Source organism: Tursiops truncatus, chromosome 14 (genome assembly GCF_011762595.2).
Source record: "Tursiops truncatus isolate mTurTru1 chromosome 14, mTurTru1.mat.Y, whole genome shotgun sequence".
In the NCBI taxonomy this organism is placed as follows: Eukaryota; Metazoa; Chordata; class Mammalia; order Artiodactyla; family Delphinidae; genus Tursiops; species Tursiops truncatus.
In genome coordinates, this window is record NC_047047.1 from 36,709,988 (window position 1) to 36,728,623 (window position 18,636).

At 40.5% G+C, this 18,636-nt stretch overlaps 1 protein-coding gene and 1 long non-coding RNA gene across 5 annotated transcripts in view; one reads left to right on the plus strand and one right to left on the minus strand.

Moving 5' to 3' along the window:
* EHBP1 (EH domain binding protein 1) overlaps nucleotides 1–18,636 on the minus strand; it is a 564,927-nt gene that overhangs the window by 360,467 nt on the left and 185,824 nt on the right. The window lies entirely within an intron of this gene.
* Nucleotides 15,955–18,636, plus strand: part of LOC141276392 (uncharacterized) — a 39,576-nt gene continuing 36,894 nt past the window's right edge. Inside the window, exon 1 of the long non-coding RNA XR_012325890.1 lies at nucleotides 15,955–16,052. This is a non-coding gene — a long non-coding RNA (uncharacterized lncRNA). The remainder of the gene's footprint in view (nucleotides 16,053–18,636) is intronic.

The following is an 18,636-nucleotide window of genomic DNA, read 5'->3' on the forward strand; positions in this document are numbered from 1 at the left end:
GTATGACAGCCAACAGATGGGAGAAAATATTTGCAAATCACATACCTGATAAGGGGCTTCTATCTCAAATATATAAAGAACTATCACAACTCAACAATAGACAAATAATCCAATTTTTAAATTGGCAAAGGACTAAAACAGACATTTCTCCAAAGAAGATATACAAATGTCTAATAATCTTATGAAAAATGCTCAACATCATTTACCATCAGGGAAATGGAAATCAGAACCATACTGAGTTACCACTTCACACCCACTAAAATGGCTTAAAATCAAAGACAGACAGTAACAAATTCAAGCCCATTGCTGGTGGGAGGGTAAAAAGGAATAACTTTGGAAAAGAGTTTGGCAGTTCCTCCAAGTGTTAAACATAGAGTTACTATATAACTCAGCAATTCCACTCCTAGGTGTGTGTGTGTGTCTATATATAGAGAGAGAGACACACACACACATTTCTGTTGGGTATAAACAGAAATATAAACATATGTCCACACAAAAACTTGTACATGAGTATTTATAGCAGTATTATTCATAATAGCCAGAAAGTAGAAAGAACCCAAATACCATCAGCTGATGAATGGATAACAAAATGTAGATATCCATACAATGGAACATTATTCAGCTATAAAACGTAACGAAATACTGATACAAGATACAACATGAATGAACCTTGAAAACAAGCTAAGTGAAAGAGGGTAGTCACAAAAGACCACATATCGTATGATTCCATTTATATGAAACATCCATAGTAGGCAAATCCATAGAGAGAGAAAGTAGATTACTGGTTGCAAGGGGGTTAGACAGAAACTCCATATCCAGAAATATGGGGTTAAACTCCACATAATGGGTGTGGAGTTTCTATGGGGTGATGAATATGCTCTAAAGTTAGTTAGTGGCAATAGTTGCACAGCTTCGTAAATCTAAAAAAACGTTGACTTGTACACGTTAAAAGAATTACCAAAAATGTGACATTTATGGTATGTGATATAAAGCAGATATTAAGAAAAATAAAAGAATTTTGAAACACACCACTGACCAAAGGCACTTGCCATTTATACTATTTTGCAGTCACATTTAACCAAAAGTCACAAGGCAACTGAATATACTGGACAGCTCAGCAAAATGTAACATTCTAACACAGAAATTTAAAATGTGAAAGTGCTCTACACTTGGAGTTAGGAGATGTGGGTTCTAGTTTTTCCTTAACCCCAACCCAAGTTTGGAGGCAAAGATTGCTAATTACTGTGAATACTAATTTTCCTTTTCTTCTCCAGCAGTAAGAACCTCGGATTTTTGCTGAGACATTTTCACTCAGCTGAAGACCTGCCAGCCTCTTTTGCAGCTAAATGTTGCTATGTGTTGATGTTTGGCTAAGTCTTATGTGTAAATTTCAAGAAGTCTCCTCAAAGGGAGGGAATGTGCCTTTCCTTGTCCCTCTATCCTGTTGCCGGAATATAGATGGGTTGGCTAGAGCTCTAGCAGCTATCTTGGACCATGAGGATGAGGGATGGCAAAGTGGCAAGCTGGAAGAAGCCTGGGTCCCCCACAAATGTGTAGAACCACTACATTTACCCTGAAGTGCCTACCACCAGACATCTTTTATATAAAACAGAAATAATCATATAAACCACAGTTACTTTTTTCTGTCACATGTAATAGTTCATAATCCTAACTAATACACTGGGTTTATGAAGAGTAAAGAGGAAAAGGCCCTTTAGATTAGTTTGGAGAGGAGGAGTCTGCTCTTAAAAAAAAAAAAAGAAAAGTTAAAGCCCTCTTTCTGGATGGAACACTTTCTAAATTAACCTGAGAGCACACAAGGACTCTTGATCTTCCAAAAGTTTGCCGACAATGGCAAAAATACCTAGAACTGTACAAATCTGTTTGTCATCACTGCACCTGCCTCCTCTCCCTGGCATTTTCATATCAGCTGAGATCAGCCAGAAAATCCCAAACACTGTGGGTTTCAAATTTGATTACTTTGTAGGGAAAGGGTAGAATCTTTCCTTTGAAATAGGTTTCCAGTGGTATTCTAATTTCTTTTTCGGTCTACTCCAGTTTGCTAACCTTGACTAAATATATATCGTTACTTAAGCATGTGATTGAAGGGCATAAGGACAGCCCCTGGTGGGTGATAAAAATTAGAACGGGTCAGCAGTCATTCACAATCTTATTCAATAATTATTTTGAATTATTCAATTCAAAAGCCCAATTTTTAAAACTCATGCAGAACTATATTCAATATCTTATAATAACCTATAAAGGGAAAGAATCAGAAAAAAATATATGTATAACTGAATCACATTGCTATACACCTGAAACTAAAACAATATTGTAAATCAACTATCCTTCGATTTAAAAAAAAAAACTCATGCACTCCATCATTCCCAGGTGGGCTTTTTAAACTACTCCAAGAGAGGGACCCAGAGACTCCATTCTCTAAGTGCTATGTAACTTTTAACCAGACTGCTTTTGCAATTTCCTAGATTACTAAAATATGTCACAGTCCATCTACCTTTGGGCAGATCTCCCTAAAACTTCAACTATTATTGACAATAAAGATCTGATTAAAAAGCAGATTTATCACAATTTATTGTAAGTCCAGAAATATATATATATATATATATATATATATTTTTTTTTTTTTGGCTGCATTGGGTCTCTGTTTCTGCGCGGGAGCTTTTTCTAGTTGGGGCAAGAAGGGGCTACTCTTCGTTGTGGTTTCTCATTGTGGTGGCTTCTCTTGTTGTGGAGCACAGGCTCTAAGTATGCAGGCTTCAGTAGTTGCAGCATGTGGGCTCAGTAGTTGCGGCACGCAGGCTCTAGGGTGCGCAGGCTTCAGTAGTTGTGACATGTGGGCTCAGTAGTTGTGGCTCGCGGGCTCTAGAGCACAGGCTCAGTAGTTGTGGGACATGGGCTTAGTTGCTTCACGGCATGTGGGATCTTCCTGGACCAGGGATTGAAGCAGTGTCCCCTGCAGTGGCAGGTGGATTCTTAACAACTGCGCCACCAAGGAAGTCCAGTTCAGAAACTTTTAAAACAACATCCATGCAGATTCTGCCATACGAAGAAATACTAAATACTAGAGAATCCTGATAAATGGCTTTGCTTTTTACTTCCTAAAATTACAAAATCTATTGCCTTTTCAGTAATAACAATAAATGTGTATATTTTATCATTCATGCATAAAGGACTAACACTCACTTTAAATACGAGAACAAATATGCAATAAAATTGTTTCTCTGGGGAAAAGGTCAGGATTTTATATTAATGTAACCATAATATAGCCAGAAGATTTGGGAAACAGAGTCTTAAAATTTAACAAAATTTTTTTATTCATTTTTATTGGAGTATAGTTGATTTACAATGTTGTATTAGTTTCTGCCATACAGCAAAACGAGTCAGTTATATGTATATGTCTATCCACTCCTTTTTAGATTCTTTTTCCATATAGGTCATTACAGAGTATTGAGTAGAGTACCCTGTGCTCTACAGTCGGTCCCAATTAGTTATCTATTTTATATATAGTAGTGTGTGTATGCCAATCCCAATCTTCCAATTTATCCCTCCCTCCCTTTCCCCCCAGTAACCATAAGTTTATTTTCTATATCTGTGACTCTATTTCTGTTTTGTGAATAAGTTCATTTGTATCATTAAAAAAATTTTTTTTTCAATATCAGCAGATTTTGTTTCAGGAAGATGGGTATATAAATAGAGATTCTGAACCAGCCTACCTTTGTTTTTCACTTCTATCACACTTGACTTTTTCTCTATTGAATTTAATCTTACTGAAATTTCTTATTTCCACAGCTCACTGATTGAGGCTTCTATGTTTTAATCAGTAAGACTGACTTGAGTTCTATTACAATTAAGGCTCCTTTTTGATAAAAAAGACTACAGATCTTGAGAGTTCTTTTTAAATTATTAAATATTTTTGCTGGCTTAGTGACTATTAAAAAATAACAGGTTTCAAGTGATTCATACACACAGTTCTGGGACTCCTGAGTATGGATGGATAAAATGGGATGCACACAACCGTACACAGGGTTGTGTGAAAACGGCCTTCTCAATAATTGTAACAGTGCCCTCCATGAATTAAAGCCAGGGTAGTCATTCTGAAACTAGATCCAGTCCTGTATCACTCCTCTACCAAAAACGGGGATTAATGCACAATTTCCAGGTTGTTAAGAAGATGATAAAAATGATCTGATTTTGATTTGCCCGTTTCAAAAGTGGTTTCGTATGCTTTCTCTATGATTAAGGCTAGGAGGGAGGAAAGGTGAAGTGTTGAAGAAAGGAAAATAAATTGTCTGACACATGGCAAGTACTCAGTAGATGCTGGTTTCTGTCCTTTCTGTCCCTTCTGAGGGGAGAATATAGTAACTTTGTTGATTAAATTGACAAAGTGTAAGGGAGGAGATGGTGCCGACGGCTCATGCTATCTGAAATTTCCCACTTATACATCCATAATAAATCACTCTCTTCAGTAATTATCTCTCACACAAAACATCAGCACTGGAAAGACGTAATTCATTTAAAAAACTCTGCTACTAGATATATTACTTCACTGCTTTTGCGAGGATGAAGTTCTAATGAGAAAGAACGTTGAGGAATCTTTCCCAGAGTCTACTTCTCTATGAAAGTTCCTCTCTTCTTTCAAAAGTAGTTCCGTCTAATATTCTGTGTACTTATTCGTGCTGGTAAAGAAATCCTCTATCAGTTCTCTTCCTTTGGATAGTTCAGCAGGGATTACTTTGAGACTGAGTCACTCTTGCTATCTTTCCTTGAATCTCCTCGACCCCAAATTTTATAAAGATACACTCACTCTTGTCTCCTTGATCTTTCCATGGCTGGTCTGTGTCAAATTTCTGGAGCCCTTGAGGAGTATCTTTAAAGGAATATCTTTTTTCTTTGTATTGGAATGCTTACAAACAGTTTCATAGAACATAGCTGGCTTCTTGTATTTAGGTTGGCACATTAATCCATTAAAAAAAAGCAGGGGAGTTCAATGAGAAATTAATATGCCATGTTACAAGTATATTTTTATCAAATGTAGGTAAGAATACCAGAAAATTAGGCAAATAATAAGTGGTTACTTAGAATTCCTAAACAGTTTATACTTCTACACAGAGGGGAAGCCCATACATTGCAGCCCACCCATACCTCACCTGAGAACCTCAGGAACTTTGCTCATACAACTGGGATATCCAACTGGGATTTCATATGTCCATTTTGTACTACTGGAAGACTGCACATTGGTCAACAGAGAGATGGGCCCAAGGCAAAACAGTTAGTTTATTATTTCTGATTTTTTAACCAAGAAAGATTTTCCCGCTCCCTCCATCAACAGGTGGATTGTCTAAGGATTTGAAGAAAGGCAGTATTTAAATAAAAGGTTTACTTACATTTTGAAAAGTGAAGAGGGAGTGATCATAGAAAGACAGGGTTTAGAACTGGAAATAACCCGAGAGAAAATTCAATTCAAACCCCCTTCTTAAGAATAAAGAAAAAGAGACTAAGTAATCGTTTGTCTGCTTAGTTCAAAACAGCTAGAAGGCAAGAGGCCACAGGGAATAGTAGTTAAGAGCATGGTCTTTGTGGTTGACAGTGTGGATTTGAATCCAGATCTTCTAGGAACTGTTTGAATGGTTTCCTCATATAAAAAGTAGGAATAACAGGACCTGTCTTCCAGAGTTATTGTGAAGAGTAAATGATATGACTTATTGATACATAAAGTGCCTAGAGCCTAGAACAGTTGCTGGTCCTCAGTAAGTGCCTGGCAAATGTTATTGTCAGCGCAGGAACCCAAACCAGAATCTTTTGACTCCAACTCTTGTACACTGCATTGCACTATTAACACAGCAGGCCAAAAGGATTCAAATGTTTACTTAAAATATGGGATTCCAAATGAAATAAATTGTGTGCGACATCATATAATGTTTTTAAAACATTTACTAATCATTCATGCAAGCAATAATACCCAGTCCTTTTCAGATGAAATTAAACGTTCCACTTTTCTCAGTGATTTAGCTGTTTTCAGATACACACAGCTCAGTACAAAGAGATGACCCAAGGGACTTTTTATCTGCAATGCAGAGAGCAAGATGGAGACAATTTACATCCGAATTTGCTGCTAGCTCCATATGGCATGTATTCATCATTTAGTGAGTTCAGCGCCCTTCAGAGCTTCAGTGATCAGGACAGAAATTGCCCACTTGTTTATGCCTGGCTGGACTGAAAATATAGGGAGAGGAAGAGGTGAAGCAAAACACCACTCCCTGCAAGAGTTGGTTCTGGATTTAGGAGTCCAGGGTTAATGCTGACTTATCCAGGAATAGTAGCCTCTGTCCTAAAGAGTAGGCAAAATGCAGATGACCTGAGGTGTATTATTTAGGGGTTGCAATCATGCATGTTATTCCTGTCTGTCCCACAAAGGACTTGACTGCAGTTAAATGTAGGGCTATCTTCCTTCTGTTCAGTACAAAGCCTCACTCACACTGGGCAAGTGGGCATTTGCAGCAACATGTGATAACTTGGTTTGTATCAGCAACAGGAGAAGTTGCTCTCAAAGGTTGAATTAGGAACTAACCAGCCCCTTTCCCGTGCCCCTCCTTCAGTGAGTGGGAACAGAGAGAGAAGTACTGTATTCCCTATTGAGAGTAAATTAACAAAAGGTTCCCATTGGAAAGTCAAAGAATCAGTCCCTTTATACAAAAGGAATTTTGATTTTCCTCCAATTTTTCACTTCAAACGATATAGAAATCTTTCAAGATAGAAGAATATGGTCTTTTATCCTTCAGTTATCATAATGGTCTCAGTGATAGGAAAGAAGTGTACACCGACAGTCAGTATTCTGAAGTGTACACCGCCCGCCCCCCCATTATAGTATTAAGTATTTATTTAGCTCTAGAATTTGAACCCTGGAGCAAAATATAACTTCTGGAATATTAAGAAGGATTATGGACTCTTATGGGTTGAATTGTGTCCCCACCCCTTTAAATCCTTATGTTAAAGTCCTAACCCCCAGTACCTCAGGATGTGACCTTATTTGGAATTAGGGTCATTGCAGAGGTTGTCTAGATGAAGTCCTTAGAGTGGACCCTAATCCAATATTACTGGTGTCCTTATAAAAAGGGGAAATCTGCACACAGGGAGAACACCATGTCAAGATGAAGGCACAGATCAGGGTGATGCATCTATAAGCCAAGAACAACAAAGATTGCTGGCAAACCACCAGAAGCTAGGGGAGAGGCGTGGAACAGATTCTTCCTCAATTCAACACTGTCTACACAACACTCTTGGACTTGTAGCCTCCAAAACTCTGAGGTGATTAATTTCCTTTATTTAAGCCACTTAGTTTGTGAAACTTTGTTATGGCAGCCCTAGCACACTTGTATATGGAATTTCTTTTCTTCTCTTTCTTTCTTTTCTTTCTTTTTCTTTCTTTCTTTCTCTCTCTCTCTCTCTCCCCCTTCCTTCCTTCTTTCCTTCCTTTCTTTCTTCCTTCCTTCCCTCCCTCCTCTCTCTCTCTCTCTTACTCTCTCTCTCTCTCTCTCTCCCCCTCTCTATCTCTTTCCCTCCCTCCCCCCCACTTCCTTCTTTCCTTCATTTTCTGGTGGAATTCATGGAAAAAAAGAGACTGGAAGATAGGAACATTTTTCTTTTTAGCCATTGATGGACTTTAATGCTTTCTGTAGCATTAAGAAATACAAATACTTGTTAAAAGGCATATCCATACCTAATTGTGACTAAAGTTTGGTAATAGTGGGCAAAAAGGGCCACCCCAAGGGAGGCCAGTGCCTTCTCTGTGTGCTCAAAATCAAATCAATGGCTCCTAAAACTCAATGGCTCATTACAGGCCCTTAGAGAACTCCAGTCTTTACATTTCTCCTACTGTGATTTTTTCATTCCTTGACCAAAGAACCCATTTTTCAACTTGCTAAATAGCTTTACTTTGTCCAGACCTATCCACCCACCTCCAAAATGCAGCAGAAGCAACATTCTAATACTACTTTTCCTTCCTTCCCAAGGAGTAATTCCACTTGCCCACCCACTACCCCCATCCAGAAAGGAGTCTAACCCAGGTTTTAACTAATTGTCCCCTCTCTTTTCTATCCACTGTCACATGAAAAATGAGTCTCCAGGACTATCCTTGGCAATTGCACTCTTCTAGGGCAATGACACAGATTGAACTCTATCAGTGATACAGCATCAAGGTCACTGACACTTGCATCTGAACATCTATGCACATGCACATACCCTCCCAGAGTTGCTCTTTGTTCCCCAAGATGACACTATTAGATAATAAGTTCCAACATGTGTGCACTTGTGCCTGATAAGGCCACTCTGAGATCTTCTTGTGGGATCTTCTTGTGCCAAGTGTGCCCAACACCTGTTCTTGGAATAAAGACCATCCAGACCCCAGAACTACTTGTTGCTCTTAAAGGAGCTGCATCACCCATGATGCGTTTGAAGCTTTTGTTCATAAAATGGCAAACTCTGTACCTCTAGCTTCCTTTATACCTTGCAGTAGTGTCCTAGCCATCTGTGATGTTACCACATTGCTTGAAGCAGTTCTAGGCAAATGGGTATCTGTCATGTTTGCCTGCCCATCATTCATTCCTCCCCCTTCCCTTGTTTTCCCACTTTCTACCTTTGTGATTTAGATGCTGACCTTCTTTACCCACCCCTATGTCTCTACTATTAGTGAAAGGAAGTACACATGACCTAAGCCAAGCCAATGAAACTCAATTCGGGGCCTTGTGCTGAAACTGCTGGGAAAGAGGTACTGTCTCTATTTGACTTGGAGTCTAAAGAATATAAGCCTGGAGTTTCTAGGGGCCACTAGGTGAAGGGACTCTCCATAGTGGCTGTATCAATTTACATTCCCACCAACAGTGCAAGAGGGTTCCCTTTTCTATACACCCTCTCCAACATTTGCTGTTTGTAGATTTTCTGATGATGCCCATTCTAACTGGTGTGAGGTGATACAATAGTTCTACTCTTTTAAGCACAATAGGGTTGGTTATAAATGGCCTGTCAACATTTCTAGCAAAGCCAGATTTTCTACAAATAAATTTGTCAGACTTCAAAGCAAAACTGTCAAGAACATAGAATTGTGCTATCGCAAGTCACCCTTAGCAGTTACTTAGACCACTGCCTCATTTCAGTCATGCAATCTTACGTGTATTCAGGTTTTTAAATACTTCATAAAGTATTTTCATACACATTATTGTATTTGATATTTGCTTTCTCTCTGGGAAGAAAGCTGGGCAATGTGTTATTCTCCCCACTTTGCAGATGAGGTGCAACGACTTCCAGAGGTTAGGTTATCACTGGTTAGCGGTAGAGGTAGGACTAAAGTCCCACGACTCTTTACTTTCAGACTAATGTTTTGTTTTCGCTATAACCATTGTCCTTTGTCACCAAATAGCCTCACATTCCCCCTAGGTAGCACTACTGCATGAACAGCTCTCTGAAAGGGTTCAAGTTTAACACCTTTCCCCTGTCAACTGCCATCCAGTGGTCCACACCTGGAAGAACCCAGATCTTCTGACTACTAGAGTCCAGTGACCTCTCATTAAACTCCAGTGCTTCACTCCCCTTCCTCCTGTTTTTTGCACAACCAGTTCTGAAATCAGCAAACACAAGGCAGTGTTGAAAGCAATAACAATTTTTAAGTGCCCACCTCCCCTTCTTCTCCATCCCTACCCCACAAATATGCCAATGGGAATCAGAGCTTTCATTTGCCAAATGTTGCAAGAAAGGGTAAGATTAATTTTAAGTCACAAGCTAATAGTGAGTAATGATGGAGAAGGAAAATGAAACTCAATCTGAAGCGTTCTCCAGGTAGAACCTGAGGCTTTCCCCCCTCTCCCTTTCACCTTTGCCTTGAGTGTAATTCACTTATCTTCAGATTCAATAACTTGAGGACAGAGGGAGTATGGAGCAGGGTGAGGGCTGCAAGTGAAGCCAGGGAGCACTAAAAGTGAGAAGGGAGGAACTCTGCACTCTTATGGGCAGCACATTGTGCTAGGCAGCGTTTACAGGAGTAAATGTCCAGCTAGGAACAGAACTTTCCTTTCTTATCTGATGATCTCTCCTTAAGCCAACAAAAGTGTTCATAAAGAAGACACAAGACTCAAAGATGCTTTCGTTTAAGATTCTACTTTGGTTGATAGAAACCAAAGATAAGGAGGAGTGAACAAATCCCTAAACCTGTGGGGAGAAAAATTTCCACAAATTATTTTACCTGAATTTGGGTGAGGGCCGTGGAAGGGGGTAATTTTGGTGGTGGGGATGTGTGGATTAATCATCTCAGTGTGCTCCTGACAAATGCTCAGATGAAGCATGCCCTGTCATCTTGCTTCTTGGTCTGCCAAGGCTAAAATACAGCCCAGAACTCAGCTGAGCTGTGTTTTTAGCTCCAGACCTCTAGAAATTGGGCACAGCACACTTCGTTGGTGATGGTTTTGGATTTAACCTTGAAATCAAGTTGTTATATAATTTAACGATTCAAATCCCTGTGTATCCTAGTGGCCAATATTTTGTTTTTTAAAAAAAAATATTTATGTCAATACGACTTTGTCTTTGTACTAAGATTCTCTGTCTTAAGTATTTTATTACTGTTGAGAAATTTGAAAAAACTTTAAAAAAATATTTTCAATAGGGAAGAGGCATGAGATTTTTCTAAGACCCTTGCTTCAGGTACTAGCTATATACTAGAACCTTAGGACAAGAGACTCGAAGGTTGAGAGAGCCGATTGGGGTTTGGTGGGGTGGAGGAAGACACAAAACAGATGGAAAATAAAAATAATCCAAAGGAAAAATGTGAATGCTAGACTAACTAAACTGATTATTAAAGGAATGACAACTGCCCAAAATTTATTAGGTACAGGTACCAGCGATGTAAAATTTGCAGGGGATAAGGAAAAGCCTCTTGACCTAATTTCAGATTATCATCTTGGCTTTCTTGGGGATGTTATGGTATTGTCAAGCTTTTCATACTTTTACATGGGTTGTAAAAACAGCAGAACCAGTCAAGAGGCCTCTGGGTTCCTGAACTGACTGGTAGGTGTGATATTGATATTATCAATTTTCCATTATTTGGGGATCAATTAAACTGGTTTGAATTGTTGTGGGAGGTCCAATAAAAGAGGGACACCCTTTGCTTCAGACTACGCTGATAAAATACAAAGCATATGCTTGGGGTCAGAAGATGAGGCTTGGAGCCCAGGCTGTCCCTTACTGACTCAAGCTACCTTGAATGAGTCTTTTAGCCTCTCTACGGCTCAGAGTTCTCTGTATTAAAACGAGTCTAATAATAATGATTATTTTGGAAATCAAATAATCTAATATATACGAATGCAGTTATGAACTCTAAAGTACTAGTTAGTATTTTTATTATTTTCTAATGCTGGCCCTAGGTTACGAATCAAAAGGGGAAACAAAATAACAAACCCTACTCTGTCTTCGGGGGAAAAAAAAAAGATGGATGTGAATATTGCTTTTACTAGATTTCCCCCTTCTTACTTCATTTGGATCTTTGAAAAGCTGCATTCATCTGCTATTATGGCTTTACCCTCTAAGCCTTCTGTATTTGATGTCTTTAGACCTTATACTCAGGTTAAGAACTGAGAAGAGGGACTTCCCTGGTGGCACAGTGGTTAAGAATCCGCCTGCCCATGTAGGCGACACGGGTTCGAGCCCTAGTCCAGGAAGATCTCACATGCCGTGGAGCAACAAAGCCCCTGCACCACAACTGCTGAGCCTGCACTCTAGAGCCCACAAGCCACAACTATTGAGCCCACGAGCTGCAACTACTGAAGCCCGCGTGCCTAGAGCCCGTGCTCCACAACAAGAGAAACCACCACAATGAGAAGCCCGCACACCACAACGAAGAGTAGCCCCCACTCGCCGCAACTAGAGAAAGCCCGTGCACAGCAAGAAAGACCCAATGCAGCCAAATATATATAAATAAATAAATAAATAAATAAATTTTTAAGAAAAGAACTGAGAAGAAACATAACTTAGAGCAAGTTATGGAACTTGACCATAGCCCTTGGGAATTTAAATTCCACTGACTACAGGTGGGACCATGTTTTCTTTGTTTCTCGGGGTTTTTTTTATTTTTTAAAGCAATGTGGTTTCTGCGTCTTCTTCTAGCACTACAATGGCTTAGGCTTTTGTGGAAAAAACAAAACAAAACAATGGATCTAGAAAACAAAAATAATGGATCTCGTACAATTTGACAACCCCCACATAGGAATTTCCCAACCACAGAGTCCTGCAGGATCACTGCAGGCGTGCCAGAGACATGGGCTAACCCACAGCTTTACTCATACCAAATAAACACTCACTCGGTCGCCCAGGGAAAAATCAAATAAAGGTAACCATTGACACTACCATTGCCATTTTTGCACGTGCATTCTTGACAGGAATATGGCAACCCAGCAAAATGTCTTTGTGAAATAGCACAATGTCAACTCATCTCTCTCCATAGTTACTAGGCAAGAAACCAAGGTGAATGAATAACTTTTAGGAGCCAAACTAAGTATTTTTTTTACATCTGTATCTTCAATGATATATTACTATTTACTAAAGTTTACTTGAAGGCAATTATCACTTTATGAAATGGGACACATACAATGATTAATGATGGTGTGAAGCTTATAATAAAGTTTTCATGAAATTACATTACAGGATAGTTTAGAACTACTTTTTGAAGAGGGTAGGACTATTTTGGCCTGCTTCATTTAAGGAGCTTTGGATTCTTAATAACCAGATGATTTTTCTCTTGCCTGAATTGAAACCCAAAGATTCTCAGGATAAGAAGACATCTCTCCATGGGTTCTTCCTTCTAGATGGCTTTTTGCAGTATTGGAAGGTTTTTCTTGGGGACATTTCAAGAAATAGAAGAAAGACTTTATTTTGTACCTAAGGTCTTTTCTTCCCATGTTCTGACTTTGTCAAAATGGAAGCACATTATTGGACTCTTCTCTATGTTTCAAGGTTATTTCAATATCATTTCAATATCCGTAGGATACTCACCCATCTTCTCTGGTTGGGAGCAGGAAGTGGCCACCTTCAGTATATCCATGAAAAAAGCAATACCCCAGGACTTCCTAGAGTATCTCAAGAGCCATAACTTGCACATGTGGGTATTTTTTTTAAGTTTTACTTTTTTATTGATGTATAGTTGATTTGTAATGTTATACAAGTTTTGGGTGATTCACAATTTTTAAAGGTTATGCTCCATTTATAGTTATTATAAAATATTAGCTATGTTCCCTGTGTTGCACAATATATCCCTGTAGCTTATTTATTTTATACATAGTAGTTTATACCTCTTAATCCAATGCCCGTATCTTGCCCCTCCCCTCTCCCCACTGGTAACCACTAGTCTGTTCTCTATATCTGTGAGTCTGCTTCTGTTTTGTTATATTCACTAGTTAGTTTTATTTTTTAGATTCCACATATAAGCGATAACATACAGTATTTGTCTCTCTCTGTCTGACTTATTTAACTAAGCGTAATACCCTTTGAGTCCATCCATGTTGCAAATGGCAAAATTTCATTCTTTTTTACAGCTGAGTAGTATTCCATTGTGTGTGTGTGTGTGTGTGTGTGTATATATATATATATATATATATATATATATATACACCACATCTTCTTTATCCATTCAGCTGTTAGTGGACACTTAGGTTGCTTCCATATCCTGGCTATTATAAATAATGCTGCATGAACATTGGGGTGCATGTATCTTTTCAAATTACTGTTTTCTTTTTCTTCTGATATATACCCAGGAGTAGAATTGCTGGGTCATATGGTAGTTTTATTTTTAATTTTTTGAGAAATCGCCATACTGTTTTCCACAATTGCTTCACCAATTTACATTCCCACCAACATTGTACAAGGGTCCCCTTTTTCCCATATTCTTGACAACATTTGTTATTTGTGGTCTTTTTTATGATAGCCATTCTGACAGGTGTGAGGTGATATCTCATTGTGGTTTTGATTTGCATTTCTCTGTTGACTAGTGAAGTTGAGCATTTTTCATTTGCCTGTTGGTCATCTGTATGTCTTCTCTGGAAAAATGTCTGTTCAGGTCTTCTGCCCGTTTTTTAATTGGGTTGCTTATTTTTTTGATGTTGGGTTGTATGAGCTATTTATGTATTTTGGATATTAACCCTTTATCAGTCATATCACATATGGGCACTTTAAAATCATTTACTAAAGGCATTCTGTGAAGGCAGACAAGTTAAAAAAAATTTCTCTTCCCTGACACTAGGGTTCATGGTCAGTGAAGGATAGCTGTATCAGTCTCTGTCTGCCCTGGCAGGGCACATTTGCACAATACTTGAACCAGACTGCTCTATAGGGCACCAATAGGACATGATCACTTTGAACTGCTCTTTCTTGATCCATGCTTGAGGCCAAAGGTATCTGATAAGATATTGCAGGCATCATTTCTTCAGTACCAGAAATCTCTCCAATTTCTGTCTCCCAGGCTTCCTTCATGTGTTCACCCTCTTCTGGTCTCTATAGTTCTTTCTAACCCACTAAAATAAACCCGAGGTCTCCCTCTCTGCCCAGTGATTCTCAGACTTTTTTGACTCAGGCTCAGCTGGGTGGGGCAAAATGTTCCAAGACCCACATATTATAGTCTTGCCTGCTTTTCAAAGAATTCCCTGATAGCGATGCACTGTTGCAGTGCGAGCACATTTTGTGCAAGTCATGTGAATATCTGCTTTAGCAATACTGGTATGGATGATTTCTATATGTATCACAATCCATATTTGTTTTAATGTTTTGTTATAAAAAATTATAGGTCACAAATTGAGTTGACCTATGTAGATATCACTATCTTATTGTAGGGTTAATCAAACAATCCATGTCAAACAAAATAGATGATGATGGAGGTAAACGAAGGGTAATTTATAATTAAAAAGCAGGAATAGGGCTTCCCTGGTGGCGCAGTGGTTGAGAGTACGCCTGCCGATGCAGGGGACACGGGTTCGTGCCCCGGTCCAGGAGGATCCCACGTGCCGTGGAGCGGCCGTGAGCCATGGCCGCTGAGCCTGCACGTCCGGAGCCTGTGCTCCGCAACGGGAGAGGCCACAGCAGTGAGAGGCCCACGTACCGCAAAAAAAAAAAAAAAAAAAAAAGCAGGAATAGTAACCATTGAAAAGTACAATACAGAACTGATATTAATAGGAAAGCAGTCTTCCTGACTATTGAGGATACTTCAACAATCTGTCCATGCATGTTGATAGGGGGAGCTTTGCAAATATTGCCAAGTGTTGCCTGACAACCAGGTGAATACTAAGTAGTCACCTCAGTAAACTCTAGTTATGTTTTAAAATTTTATTTATATACACCAAATACTACTAACTCTTAACAACCTAGCAGTTATTAGTAGCTTTTAGACACATATATACATGCGCACACACACACACACACACACACACACACACACACTGAAAATCTAGGGCATCAAGAGCCATTTGCTAGTAAGATCCAAAGAAAAGACATGTATTTTGGGATCAATCTGTGGGACATCAGGAGGATGCTTGTGGCCTACCAGTTGGCTATGGTCCATACCTTGAAATTCATCACTGCTTAGGTGGTTGGCTTGGCTTTTTGACTCAGCTTCTCAAGATGCTGGATCACTAGTCCTGTTTCATCCTTTGCCGCTACAGGCACATCCCAACCTTGTGCCCTGGCCAGCACTCCAGTGCTCCCTGGCCTGGACCTCCAAATTCCTAGTCTCTCACTAGAGTCCCTCTCTGGGAAGGAGAATCAGATGTTACCCAGTAACTGGACAGACTCCCTGTTACCCCCTTGCAGTATCTGTGATGTCATAATGGGAGGCCTTGAGTGACACATGGTGAAGGTGAGTCAGAAGACCTGCTCACAGGCCACCTCTGCCTTGGCAGCTGTTTGACAGCAGGTGAGTTACCTCACTTCTCAGCGTAGAGTTCTCCTCTACAAAATGGAAATAATAATACCAACTTCATAGATTTCTTGTGAAGATCAAATGGAATAATGTAAGTGATAAAGCATGGTAAAGTATAAATACATTTATAAAAGTAATACGTGTTATTGTTGCAGAGAGGTAATATTCATGCAAGCATCTAGATTGTTCTTTTTACAAACTATGATATTAGAATGCTATGATGTATAAGAATGATAAACAATACAGACTGTCTGTCAAGCATGAAGGTCAAATGCAAGGATCTCACAGACGGAAGACACTATTGAGAAGGAATACGAATTCCTGATTCCACAATCCTGAGACATGTTATAAGGAGAAGTAAATCTCTCAATGGTCCTGAATCTCCCCCTCCCTCTTTTTTCCCCCTTCTCAAGGCTTGGAGAGCAGGACTTAATTCAGAGTAATTCCAAGCATCAGAAATGTAGGTTTTTTTCCCTCCATCCCAGTCCCTGGGAGGACAGCGGCTGAAGAATGCCAGGAATTTTTCCCTCCACCCAGTCAGGAATGTGTCCTGCTTGAGGTGCTTAGCAGGAATGTGAGGGCTGCCAGATAAGACCCACAGCCGTGGTTGTGGGCCTGGGGCAGGGGAGGGAGCTCTCCTCCACCAACGAGGCCTTCCTCAAGAGCCCCCAGAGGCTGCTCTCTGGGTAACAGCAGAGACCAGAGCCAGTGTTGCAGGACTAACCTCTGCAGACAGTGAGTGAAGAGGCAGCTTAGCCAGATGTTCAAAACAAAGACATAGCAATGTTTTCAGTCTCTGGAGGAAGCACTGTCTTTGGGATCAACACAGACGTGGGCTGGACTGCAGACTGTCACTTACCAGTTAGCTGCGTGACCTGGGTTAGCTACTCTGTGAGCTTGGCTTTCCCCACTATAAAATGCAAATACTACTACTACCTACCTCTTATGGTTGTGAGGAGGATTGAATAAAATAGTGTATATAAAACACTTAGCATAGCTATAAAGCCTATTTTTACATGCCTAGCTTTTAAACAGTCTCAGTGCCCTGCATATATTCAGTGGCACAGTATACAGTGTGTTTTCATATTTGTTACTTCTTTTTAATTGCATTAAGCAATAGTGTGAACTTGAGTACCCTGGGGATGATTGGTAGATACATACTTTTTTTTTTTTTTTTTTTTGCGGTACCCGGGCCTCTCACTATTGTGGCCTCTCCTGTTGCGGAGCACAGGCTCCAGATGCGTAGGCTCAGCAGCCATGGGTCACGGGCCCAGCTGCTCCACGGCATGTGGGATCTTCCCGGACCGGGGCACGAACCTGTGTCCCTTGCATCGGCAGGCGGACTCTCAACCACTGAGCCACCAGGGAAGCCCTATACATCTTTTAAAACAAGTAATGGAGTGTCTGTCATCTTTGGCAGTTATCACAGGCCTGGTCTTAGCTCTTGTCCACACCCTACCCGTATCCCAGTTTTTTCAGTGAGTTTCCAGTCAGTTCCAGTCAGGAGAAAGCTGTCTCCTCCCCCTCCTCTCCCTCCCCCTCCCCCCACCCCCCCCTTCCCATCTCCCGGAACACACTGATATATTGGACCAGAGTAGCTGCTGCTCTCATCCAGCTTCCTATGGGAGCTTGGAAGAAGCTGTTGTTGGAGGTCAAAGAGAAGCTCAGAAGCTTTAAGGATTCTGTTAGGTAGGCTTGCCCTTGAGCGGCTCCTGGGGCAGCCAGACTGCCTACCTGATCCCCTTATGCCTGGGTCTCAAAGTTTAACCTATGTTGGAGAAGGTCTGCCCTGCCCCAGGTCCCTAGCAGGCTTCTCTGCCTTTCACTTTGCTTCTGCCAGCTTTTCTGAAAGCCAGGTCAGGAAGGCAAGACTTAGTCCCTGCCTTGTTCAGAGAGGAACTCCTGGACAATGTGGTTCTGCAAGCTGCCCCTGACCTTGGTGTTCCTGAAGCCATGGCACGGCTCCACTTCCCCAGGTCCCAAATCTTGATGCCTACAGTTACAATGGACCTGTTGTGTCCTTTCACAGACTTGATCTTGGATTTTCAGTCTCCACCTGGCACAGTGGAGATGAGGATGGCAGCTCTGACCTATTTCCTGTAGTCTCTGTGGGCTTCCTGACAGTTCTTTCTTCCTGGGGCTTGGTTCTCTTTAATATCAGCCATGCACTCTGGACATAGAATCCCATGTCCAGATGGGAGCAAATGTACCTCTCCACTGATTGCCTTAATGCTTCCAGGCTGGTTCTTGCATAATGTCATCCACCCCTCACTCCATGAATCTCAGAGAAACTTCAATCTTTATTGGTAGTAAATATTTTCTGGGAAACACATGTAAGACTATTGCTTTATTGACCTTCTTGAATTCTTAAGGGCATGGCCTAAGGCAAGCTGGGACCACAGCTTTCCGAATTGGCAGGTAGGCTAGTGAGCAAGGGCCAGGCAATGGCCTGTGAGAGGGACACAGGATGGGGTTTGGAGACACTGTCCTACGTGAGAGTTTGGATCAGGGACAAGGGTCAAAGGCAGACTCTAAAGGATGTAGCCAGCTCTGTTATGGTTATGGCCTTTGTTGGTGCCAGGTAGGAGATATTCCAAGGTATGATTAGACAGGAGGTAAGGGAATAGAAGGCTGCCTACATGTGGCCAAGCTCTAGAAGGCTCATTTATTAGAGC